We start from the raw sequence: 9,958 nt of genomic DNA, 5'->3' as shown, positions 1-9,958 counted from the left end.
TGTACATGTGTGTGTTTGTCTATGACAAAAAAGCCTCTCTATAGCGCAATTTGAAGTGTGAAAAAACCCCCAGTAATATCAACTATCAGGATAGGACGGGGACAGGTTCAGATAAGCCTGGGCTCATGCAAGTGGTGAATAAATGGAGAGGGTTGAAACAGGATGAACTCAAGGAACAGAAAAGTAGTTCTCATTAATGATTTTAAACACACAAAGTCCACTAAAAGCCTATCTAGCAAACAAGAGGTGAGATTATAAGGGTCCCACCTAATGTTAAAGCATAAATAAAGAGAAAAGAGAAAAACTACTTTGTAGGAATGCACATATAGGCAGACATTCAAAATCTTAAGAAACAGTAGGAAAGATGATAGACTTTTGATGGACTCAGTTTAGGAGGGCTGCAAACCAAGCCCAGGATGGCCAGTAATGTCCTGCCAGCTATATGCAAAATGGCCATGGCTTTGAAAAAAGCCCATTTTGAATACTTTTTAGTCATAAGGTTTTGTAAATATATGGGGGAAGACAATTGGAGAAAACATGCAATAAAGCTTTCATGATCAGGTAATAATTGGCCCAAGATGAATTAATTAATTCTTGTAAATGATTGGAAGAAATTAAGGGTTGGTTTGCCTCTAATTTCTAGTGGTATGAAGTAGGAAGGAATAACTGCATAAATGTCAGTGGGCTAAATTAGTGAGAAATGGAGAAGAATTAACGCCTCAAGAATGCTTCTCAGTTTCAACATCCTACTATATTTCAGCAGTGCTTTGGGATCCAGTGAGATAAAATGTGCTGTACAAATGTAAATGTGTCTTATTATTAAGTGTTTGCTAATTTTATTCAGGGAAATAACTCTTGCTGCTTTGAGTTCAGCAGCGATTTGCATAATCTCTGGTAAGTGAATCAGAAATGTCTTCTAAGAAGGAGGCTGAACACTGAAGAATTTAAAACTAGAAGGGACACTAAACTATTCAAACTCATCTGAATTCCCAGGTGCTTTTCTTTATATTTCATCTGTCCAGGGGCATCTTTTTGATGAAGGGGTAAGGTAAAAAATAGCCATAAATAAAACGCAAGCAGAATATTTGAAGGAGAAGTGGCATAAATGAAGATTGAAGAACTACAAAGTAAAAACCCCACATTTGAGAACAAGCATTGCTCACTGAACATTTTAGTATGTCACAGGGAAGTTGCATTTACAGTGTCATGGATAGATAGACAACATTTTTTAAGGGAAAAAAAAATAATCCTTGAGGTCCATTCTAATGTTATCTTTTTTTTTCTGGCATGTTTTCTGGTTTTTAGAGCATAAATATCCCTCGACCATCCTGCCAGGTTCTTCTTCTTTCTCTGAGACATGGTGGCTAACAGCAAGCATGAACACTTGAGTGTCAGAACACTGAAAAAAAAGCTTAAAATCAAGGACAGTACTCACTTTGACTTTACTGGAGCCAGGATTTTATCCAGACAGTAAGATTACTGAACACAGCACAACCCTTCATATGCCCTGGGTGTTCCTGCCCTCAACTAGGCACTTTAGATTGGTTCTTGCAAATTTTACTCTTTACTGACAAAGAGTATCTCTGAGAAGCTAGAAAGGAACTGTTTGGCTTCAAACTGTTCTTCAGTGGTCTTTGAGACAAAGAAAAAAAAAGTGTTTGGGGTCTATATGAAGAAAGGTGCCCCTATCCTGAGGTCTTAAATATACATGGCTGTTCTCTTGGGTTAGTTTTTCCATCACTGACAAAGACCTTCTTGTTAGCAAAATGCTGAGCTTTCTTTTTTGCCTATATTCTTTTAAAAGGCAAATGCAGGATACACAGGGAAGCTGCCTACTGTCAGTCACAACAAGCCCATCTTGAAAACTTTACACATCCTGCTTCCTTACTGCAACTGGAAATCTGTTCTAGAGCATCTAATGATGAGAACTTGATTTTTAATTCCCACTCCAATTGTCACTTCCCTCTCATTTGTGCTTGTGCCAATGTTGCCATCTTAAATAATTCTTTAATGACTACCTGGTGGTTAGCCATTCAACAGATACATACAGAGCAATCACAACTCTATATTCTAGTCTAAGCCACCTTCTGTTCTTGCGGAATGAGTGCTCCACCTCTCTTTTCTTTTTAATGGCCCTCCTTTGCCCTTCTTCCCCCTGGAATTTACATTTTTCAGTATGGGCTTGTACAGAGTGGTGTAGATCAGATCCTAACAATCACTTGTACAACAGCATGAGCACATCTCTAACTATAAGAAATACTGGCTGCATCACACCCATTGATTGCCTAAATATCCAGGACTTTGTTTTCCTTGGCCTCTTTATCCTGAAAGTTTTGTTTTTCTGTGCCCAGCCATTTCATCAGGGATGACATGAGTGTAAGCATACAGCATGCAATGACTGAGTTAGCTCCTTTCATACATGTCACTTGTCAGTAATCTAAGTCTTTAGAAAGGTGAATCCAGCCTAATAAGAAGCTCACCATGGAATATGGCATTTCCTTGCTGTGGCTCTACCTCTCATGAAGATCACACACAGTTCCCATTTCCTGGAGCTATATGTTGAGGAATCACGCACCAGAAGAAAGTTTCTGTGTTGGCTGCTACAACCCTGCTTACAACCAGTGCAGAGGTCTCTCTCAATGCTTTTCCTGGAGTTGCACAGCAAGTGCTCTCCGTGGGGCTTCTTTGCAAGTCTTCCTTGATTATTTTCACTCCTGCTATGCTAGACATGTAGCTCCATCAGAATAACATCCACCTTCTGCATTTGCATGACTCCTCCCCCAGTGAAAACCTCCTGTCCATCTGTCTCTGAGTAGTCTTGTCCTGGGCCTGTGTTTGTGGATTTGGGTCTTAATGTAATTTAAAGAGGATGTTTGAAATTAAGACTGAAAACGGTCTGTTATGGGAAACCACAGAGATCAGCCAGGCGCCATTTATCTCTGACAAGAGCAGAATTGCAAATGTGGGAAAGGAACCACAGTGCCTTTACTCAAAATGCTACTACCAAGCCACATGTACCTGAAACAGGAACCGATGTAAAACCATGAAGAATGTAATACATTGTATTATCAGGATCTACTGGTCATTTTAGAAGTTGTGCTGGCACTTCATCTGCCATTGTGGAAGTCTGGGACTTCAGGGATGAAAGTTGTCACTGAACTAAGAAATATGAGGAGGTTCTTGACTGTAAGACACTAGCAATAAGGAGGCTGCTCGTACAGCTATCTCTAAATCCTGCTGCCTGATATTATGCTCACAAACATTGGCTTCATTTACTTTGACAGTATTCACATTGTTTAAAAACCCCGTGCATGCAGAGGCTGCATGCTATCTCTGTTAGAATCCCAAGGCAGTTTCCCTGGAACTGCAAATGATAGATACTTGGGAGTGCAAATATGTTTGAGAAGATTTCCTGTTATCATCCTTCTTTGCTCCTGCTGTTTTGCTACCATGTTCTTACAACACAAGAGGTTTGGGTTCTTAAAAAACAAGGAAACGTTACTATACTTTGGACATTGTCCAGCAATGCTTCTAGGAATGTTATTTAGAGCGAGCCTAAGTAGGGAAAGTCAGATCTAGCTGATTGCCCCGATGCAAAACCGAGTTGGTAACTTGTTAACAGCACACATGGTGAAGGTTGCAAAATGTTGATGAAGAAGATAGGCTTAAGTTTCTTCATCATAAATCACAGTAAATGATAACCTATGCAGGCCACAGCTGCAGCCCAAAGTGCAAATCTCAAAGGAATAGCTGCTACCTGTTTTTTATAATGTCTTATTTACCCAGCCATTATAAAGACAGTAATAATAAAATGGTACTGATACTGCCTTCCATCTGAAGCAATGCCAAGCGTGAGTTTTACGGAAGGCAATGAAGTTAATAGGAAAGCCATTTTGAAAGGAGCTTATAGGTAGAAAGGCCCATCTGTGGGGACTAAAGTACCTTCCAGATTAGAAATGAATCCACTGGTGTGGACTTTGTGTGAGCAGATGTAGACGGCTACAGTGAAGACATCAGCATCTGAGCTGGTTGTTAAGCATAATCATTGGAAGAAAGGAAGCACTTGGGGCTTTTTAATATGATTTGTTTAACACTCAAGCAGATGTATACAATTCTTCTGATTAACTGCATCTTAAAAATCCCTGGTTTTCCCTATTGACTCTTAGAGGTTCCTAAACTAATAGCCAAGAGGAGCACGTCTGTGTTGTAGATATAAAGATGCATGAGATGAGCTTATCTTGGTGTCTGCAGCTCATTGACAGTTCAGGAAACCTAGAAGAGTTACTGCTGTTCAATAGATTATCTCCTGCACTATCTACCTTATGGACAATAAGACCGTAGGACTTTTGTGGGATTTTTTTCATTGTTTCTACTTCTCCTGTGAAGGGACTGATGTGCTACAAGTCATGAGGTGTCATGGCCTAATTTATTAGTGCATTGTACCCAACAAACTTTCCTATCTTTCATCCAGGTAATTATGTAAATTTACACTGGAGCAAAATCCAGACAACATGGGAAAAGCAAAAAGGAGTTTATGCTGCTTAAAATAAAAATGCATCAACAGTATTTTGCTTTTAAGATGTCATGTGCATTCTTTCAAAGAATCTCATGCTTCTTTAAACCAGCAAATTAAGTGTCATTCCAGATAGGGAAACGGAAGTTAGATACGTGATTTCTGTAGTATGCCAGTTTGAGTACTGCATGGAGAAGTATTGCACTGGAGTCACAGAAGTATATTCCTCAGTTGTGGTGTCAGTGCAAACACACCAGAAGACTTGCAGGAAAAGACCAAATTATTTTTCCGCAGCAGAAATCACAGGAACGGTGATGCTCTTCAGCAGACCACAGTCTACTCTTATAATGCAGTTCAAAAATGCAGGTATCACAGGTATTGCAACTGCCTGGGATTTGCTGTGCCCTTTTGTACAGGATGTAGCAAATGGGAAAAATACGCATGTCCTGACAAAAACCGACATCACTGAGGCATAACAGGAAAGGTAACTCACCACAAGAGACATCCATACTGAAAAATACTGGCTATAGCTGAATAAGGGTCCCAATGCTACGTACACATACATACTTTTGTCACAGGGAGAAGGAGGCTACTATTGTGAATAAAGCAAAGCTTAAGAGAAAACAAAGCGGTATTTTTTCCTCTCTTTCATTTCTTACAGATGCCACAGGTAATGAAAAATATTTGTCTTTGGGCAAGAATGGTGTTTCCTTTCTTTCCTTCCTCATTTCCCTTTCCCCCTGGATTTCCACCACATTTCAGAGTATTTTTCTTCAAAACACAGTGCTACTGGAGAACCGTCTCTTGAATTTCCAAGTGTAGAAGGGGAAGTGGTTTTTTTTTCTACAGGTAGGATGGCACCACTTGAAAGCAAAGCTGCTTATTAGCAGGGAGATGCTGGACAAGAGCAAAATTGCAAGGGAGTCTTGGCATAACAGTTTTGCTTCAGAGGAGAAGTGGTGAGCAAACAGCTCTACTATCAGCTGAACACAACTTAGTTGTCGGGGGTGGACCGGCAGCAGAAGTAGGTGCTCGCAGACAGTTTTATGGTGCCAAATCTTACCACGAAAACAATGTCCACACACAGAGAGAAAAGGAATTACTATAAGGAAAAAGAAGAAGTGTTGAGAGGATGTTATCTCTGAGTTCCCTGCACCAACAAAGCAGTGACATATGTTTTTACTAACAGTGCTCTAGGCTACAAAGGACAAATGTTGCATTTTTGCAAGTGCTGTGGAGACATGAGGAATCAAAATGACTCCAGCAGCCTTAGCCCCTGTACTCACATGTCCAAAGGCAGGGTTGAGGTCCCACCATGGGGTTTTCTCCAACTACTTCATCAACCCCATAAGGTGAGAATGGCCTTGTTTTCTGTGATATAGCTACTGAGGGTTCACAAATAATCAGCTAAGAAAGGACAAACAAACACTGATCTACCAGTAGCTATAAAAACATACGGTTCTTGCTATTTGTTATCCTCTTTTTTCCTGCTCTTTGAGGCTCACAATATATGCGCGGTTCATATTTGAGCTTTTATCTACAGCTATTAGGACTGGAACATTTTTTTTTAAATGAATGCTGAGATTCTCACATAATGACAAGAGCTGGGGAAAACATGAAATATCATGAGACATGTGAAAACATCTTACGCTGGCAGTACTGCACATAAAAAGAGACAGCTCTTGCCTTGAAGAGCTACAGTCCAAACACGAGACAATTTTACAGATACAGCAAGATTAAGGAAAAAACTAGTCAAAGGTGAAACAGCACAAATCTGCTGTGGCTGTTTAGAGTGCTAGTTATAGGGATACATTTCTTCTTCATTATACAGCCTTAAAGTCACAGTGGAAATAAAATATTTTGCATGTTGCCAGAGGATTATGTTTTCCTTCCTAAACCAGGCGAATTAGGCTATTGTTGTGACAAATCATACTAACATATTGCTTCAGCAGGCCATAAGCTTCACAAATAGTATTTGTTGTATTATGACATACTTGTATTTTTCAGTGAAACCAATGAAAACAATATTATAGCACCCAGTAAAAGTCACTTTAAAATAGATTATTTCGAAATTATTTGTCTAAGTGCATGTATGTGTGCAAAAGCAAACAAAATCACATGCCCTGCAATTCCTTAAGGCATCAGGAAGGTGACAGACTATGACCCTTCCTTCTCCTTGTATTGCTCTGCAGAAAATTATCTAAGCACTGGCCAGAGCATTGGACATAATAAGCCACTTTTACCCATTGAAGTGACTGCATCATTTTCACTATGGGGTTAATTTGCTTCAGTTTCTCAGATTATTTTAATCAGAAACCTAGCCAGTTGTCAGCTGTAGCTTATTTTGACAGTCAATGACAACAGAGTGTTCCTTCAAGTTGTGGGAACATTGATTATGATGGTTATAGAGATGAGATAAAGTTATATGTACTTGTTCTCTACTATTTAATGAGTCATTGAAATTAATAACTGTCGAGTTCTTATCTTGCATTACAGCTAAGAAATACACTAGTTGTAGCCAACAGTAAGTTGAAAAGCTGGTTGTTTTGATAATGGATCTGTTGTTGCACTTGTGAGCTTATACAGTCATCACTCAGTCCCCAGAATTTTACTGTCTTTGTGTTCTTTAAAAATCTCCCAATATCCAGAGGCTCTTTTTAATTACTTGATTATACCCTGTTCCAACTTAATGGTTGTGTATGTATCTGTGTTAGCAGTAGTGTAATTCAATCATATTTACTTTTTTACTTTTTATTTGCATGGAATAATAAATTGATTAACATGGCAGCATAGGCCATTTTATCAATGACTGACTTACTTACTTAAAAAATAAAACCAGTACTGAAGAGAGACTTTGAAGCTTTAATTAACGTAAAATGTCTGAACATTTTATTAATCAATGATCTTACAATAAAACTATCGAATCAAGTACAACCTACCACTAATTTTACTGTAGCCCTTCATGGCACTTATCACTCTGGCTTTTGATTCAGTCTGATCCTCTTCCGTTTAAGCTTTTATTTTAAGCATCAAATGATGAATGTGAACTAGAACTACATAATAATTGCTTCGTGCTGGTTTTTCTTTGGTCATGCTGAAAAATTGCCTCTGAGAGGCCCTGTGTCAGAGCCTGTGCTGGCAGGATGCATTGTGTGAAATGCAGAAGACCTCCACTCCACCAGCAGCCTACCCTGGGTGACACTGAGTCTGCTTTGCTGGCTTCATTCAGGGGAACTTGATATTTCGAAACAAGCCATTGCCATATCTTTGCTTCACACATTGTCCTGCATGAGAAGTACTTGTGGCTTCAGGCTACAGTCCCTGATAAAACCGTGTGGGGAGAGACTTTAGAAGATGATGGAGCACTTTTAAGTCCTTTCTGAGGTTGGGTTTGTCTTTCTTTTTAGACTTCATGGCTGAGTATCTCTGAAAATTGTTTCTTCAGTTGTCATAGAAAAGTACCATAAAAAATCCCTCCCAGGTAAATAGATGTTTTTACACCAGTGTTCACTTGTCCTCCCAATCCGCACAGCCCAGAGCCATTCCCACTTCCCTGTTCCCTGCACACAGAGCAATACTCTGGTCAGTCAGGAAATCTCGCTGCTACAAAGAAGGCCGAAGAATTTGCTCCCCTCAAGAAGTCAATCTGATTGATTTTTCTTTCTGTGTCTATTGATTGCAAACCTTAAAGAACATTGCTATTGTCATGGTTGCCTCAATAAGGGAAGATGGAAAGGAGACATAATAACAATCTTCAGATATGTAAGAAGCATCTGGAAGGAGGACAGAGCAAACTCTTCCTCTCTTCCCCAGTGGACAGGGAGAGAGGTTTAGGGGATTAAACAGCAGCAAGAGTGATTTACGTTAGGCAATAGGAAAGTGTTCTCAGTGACAAAATGTTGGAAGAGATTGCTAAAGGAGACAAGGGATCCCTAGAAATGTGTCTGGACAAACTTCTCCAATTAATTGTTTAGCTATAAGTATGGTAGGACAGTGGGGTGATGTAAATGACCTCTCATGTGTTTCTCCACAGCTGGGGAGACCTCAGCACCTGCATGCTTGGTGGCATCAGCATAGCTTTGTGGACAACATCAGGCGGCAGCCGGGTACCTGCTCCTTTCCTGACTGAATGCGATGCTTTCCCACACCTGCAGCATCTGTGCTAATATTCTCCTCTGTTAAACCATGAGTAGGATGTTTCCATATTCAAGGTGTCCAGGTTCTGGCAGTGAAAGTAGCTCAGGCTGGGATGGTGTAGTGGCTGTTGTCAGGCGTCTCAACACCGTGTGCTGAAATGACATCTCATCATCACATGCAGGCAGGAAGCAGCAAGCAGGCGAGAGAGAAAATATAACAAAAAGGATTTCACTGTCTGCCAAGGGAACAGTCCATGTGCAAAATCCTGGCTGCTAAAAAGGTAGACAGCAGTGTCAGAAACGACAGCTTTGGATTTTTAGTGCCATCCTCTTATCTGAAATTTCATTACTTATCTATTAACTAATAACATGTAGGTGGATGCAAACATCACTTGATTATTTTCATAGATTTGTACTTATTAATTTTTTCTAAATAGCATGGTATTTCTGCATCTGCTTCTGCATTTATGCATCTAGGTTTCAGTTACCTCTACCACACTGGAAGCACATAATATTTTGTCTCACATTTTCAGTGGATGTTTTTTAAAAACTAGGCATGTTAAAAATGTGAATTAAAAATCACCCCTTTTATACTTTACCAAGAGGAATAAGAATTGCCAGCATCTTCCTCCATTTCTGTTTCACCTCTGGATCTAAATTCACACATTTCTCTTTTGCTCTTAAGAAATTTCCATAAATTTACTTTGTGGCAGTTGTAGTAAACTGTAGCACTTTAGAGAAGACCTTCTGTGTTTTCTTTTAACATGGATCCTGTTCCCAGAAGGATTCATGCATAAGAAAAAAGAAAATCACGCTACGTTTTTTCATTAAAATTTCACCTAGATTTTAAGCACTAAACTGATCATAGCCTGAAAACTTCTGAAAAATGAAAATCTCCTGAGTTTTATCCAACTTACAGCCTTGCAAAAATGTTGGAACCCAGCCACTTTTGTAAGAAATATTCTACGTAAAACTCCATTTTCCTGATGAATAAGATTTGGAGGTCATGCTTGTCACCTGCTTACCCAGTTCCTCAGGCACATTAGAAAATTATTGTCTTTAGTCAGAGATACTGAGGGTTTTGGAGAAGAATAAGCAAGCCCATTGCAGAAAACGCTCCATGGCCTGGGACTCAAGGCTTCTCTCTGGGGAATGCTTTGTGGTGTGCTGTTGCATTCTTCTGTATCTTTAGATCTCCCTCATTTTATTTCAAGATTTATTTGACAATAATGCCATTTTGTTTTACAGAGAGACATACAGACACAATGAACTCACCAGGCTGGTGTGGGGCCCTGGAAAATATCTGCAG

The sequence above is a fragment of the Nestor notabilis genome, unplaced genomic scaffold, assembly GCF_000696875.1.
Source record: "Nestor notabilis isolate BGI_N333 unplaced genomic scaffold, ASM69687v1 scaffold10584, whole genome shotgun sequence".
Classification (NCBI taxonomy): Eukaryota; Metazoa; Chordata; class Aves; order Psittaciformes; family Psittacidae; genus Nestor; species Nestor notabilis.
This window is presented reverse-complemented; position numbering follows the sequence as displayed.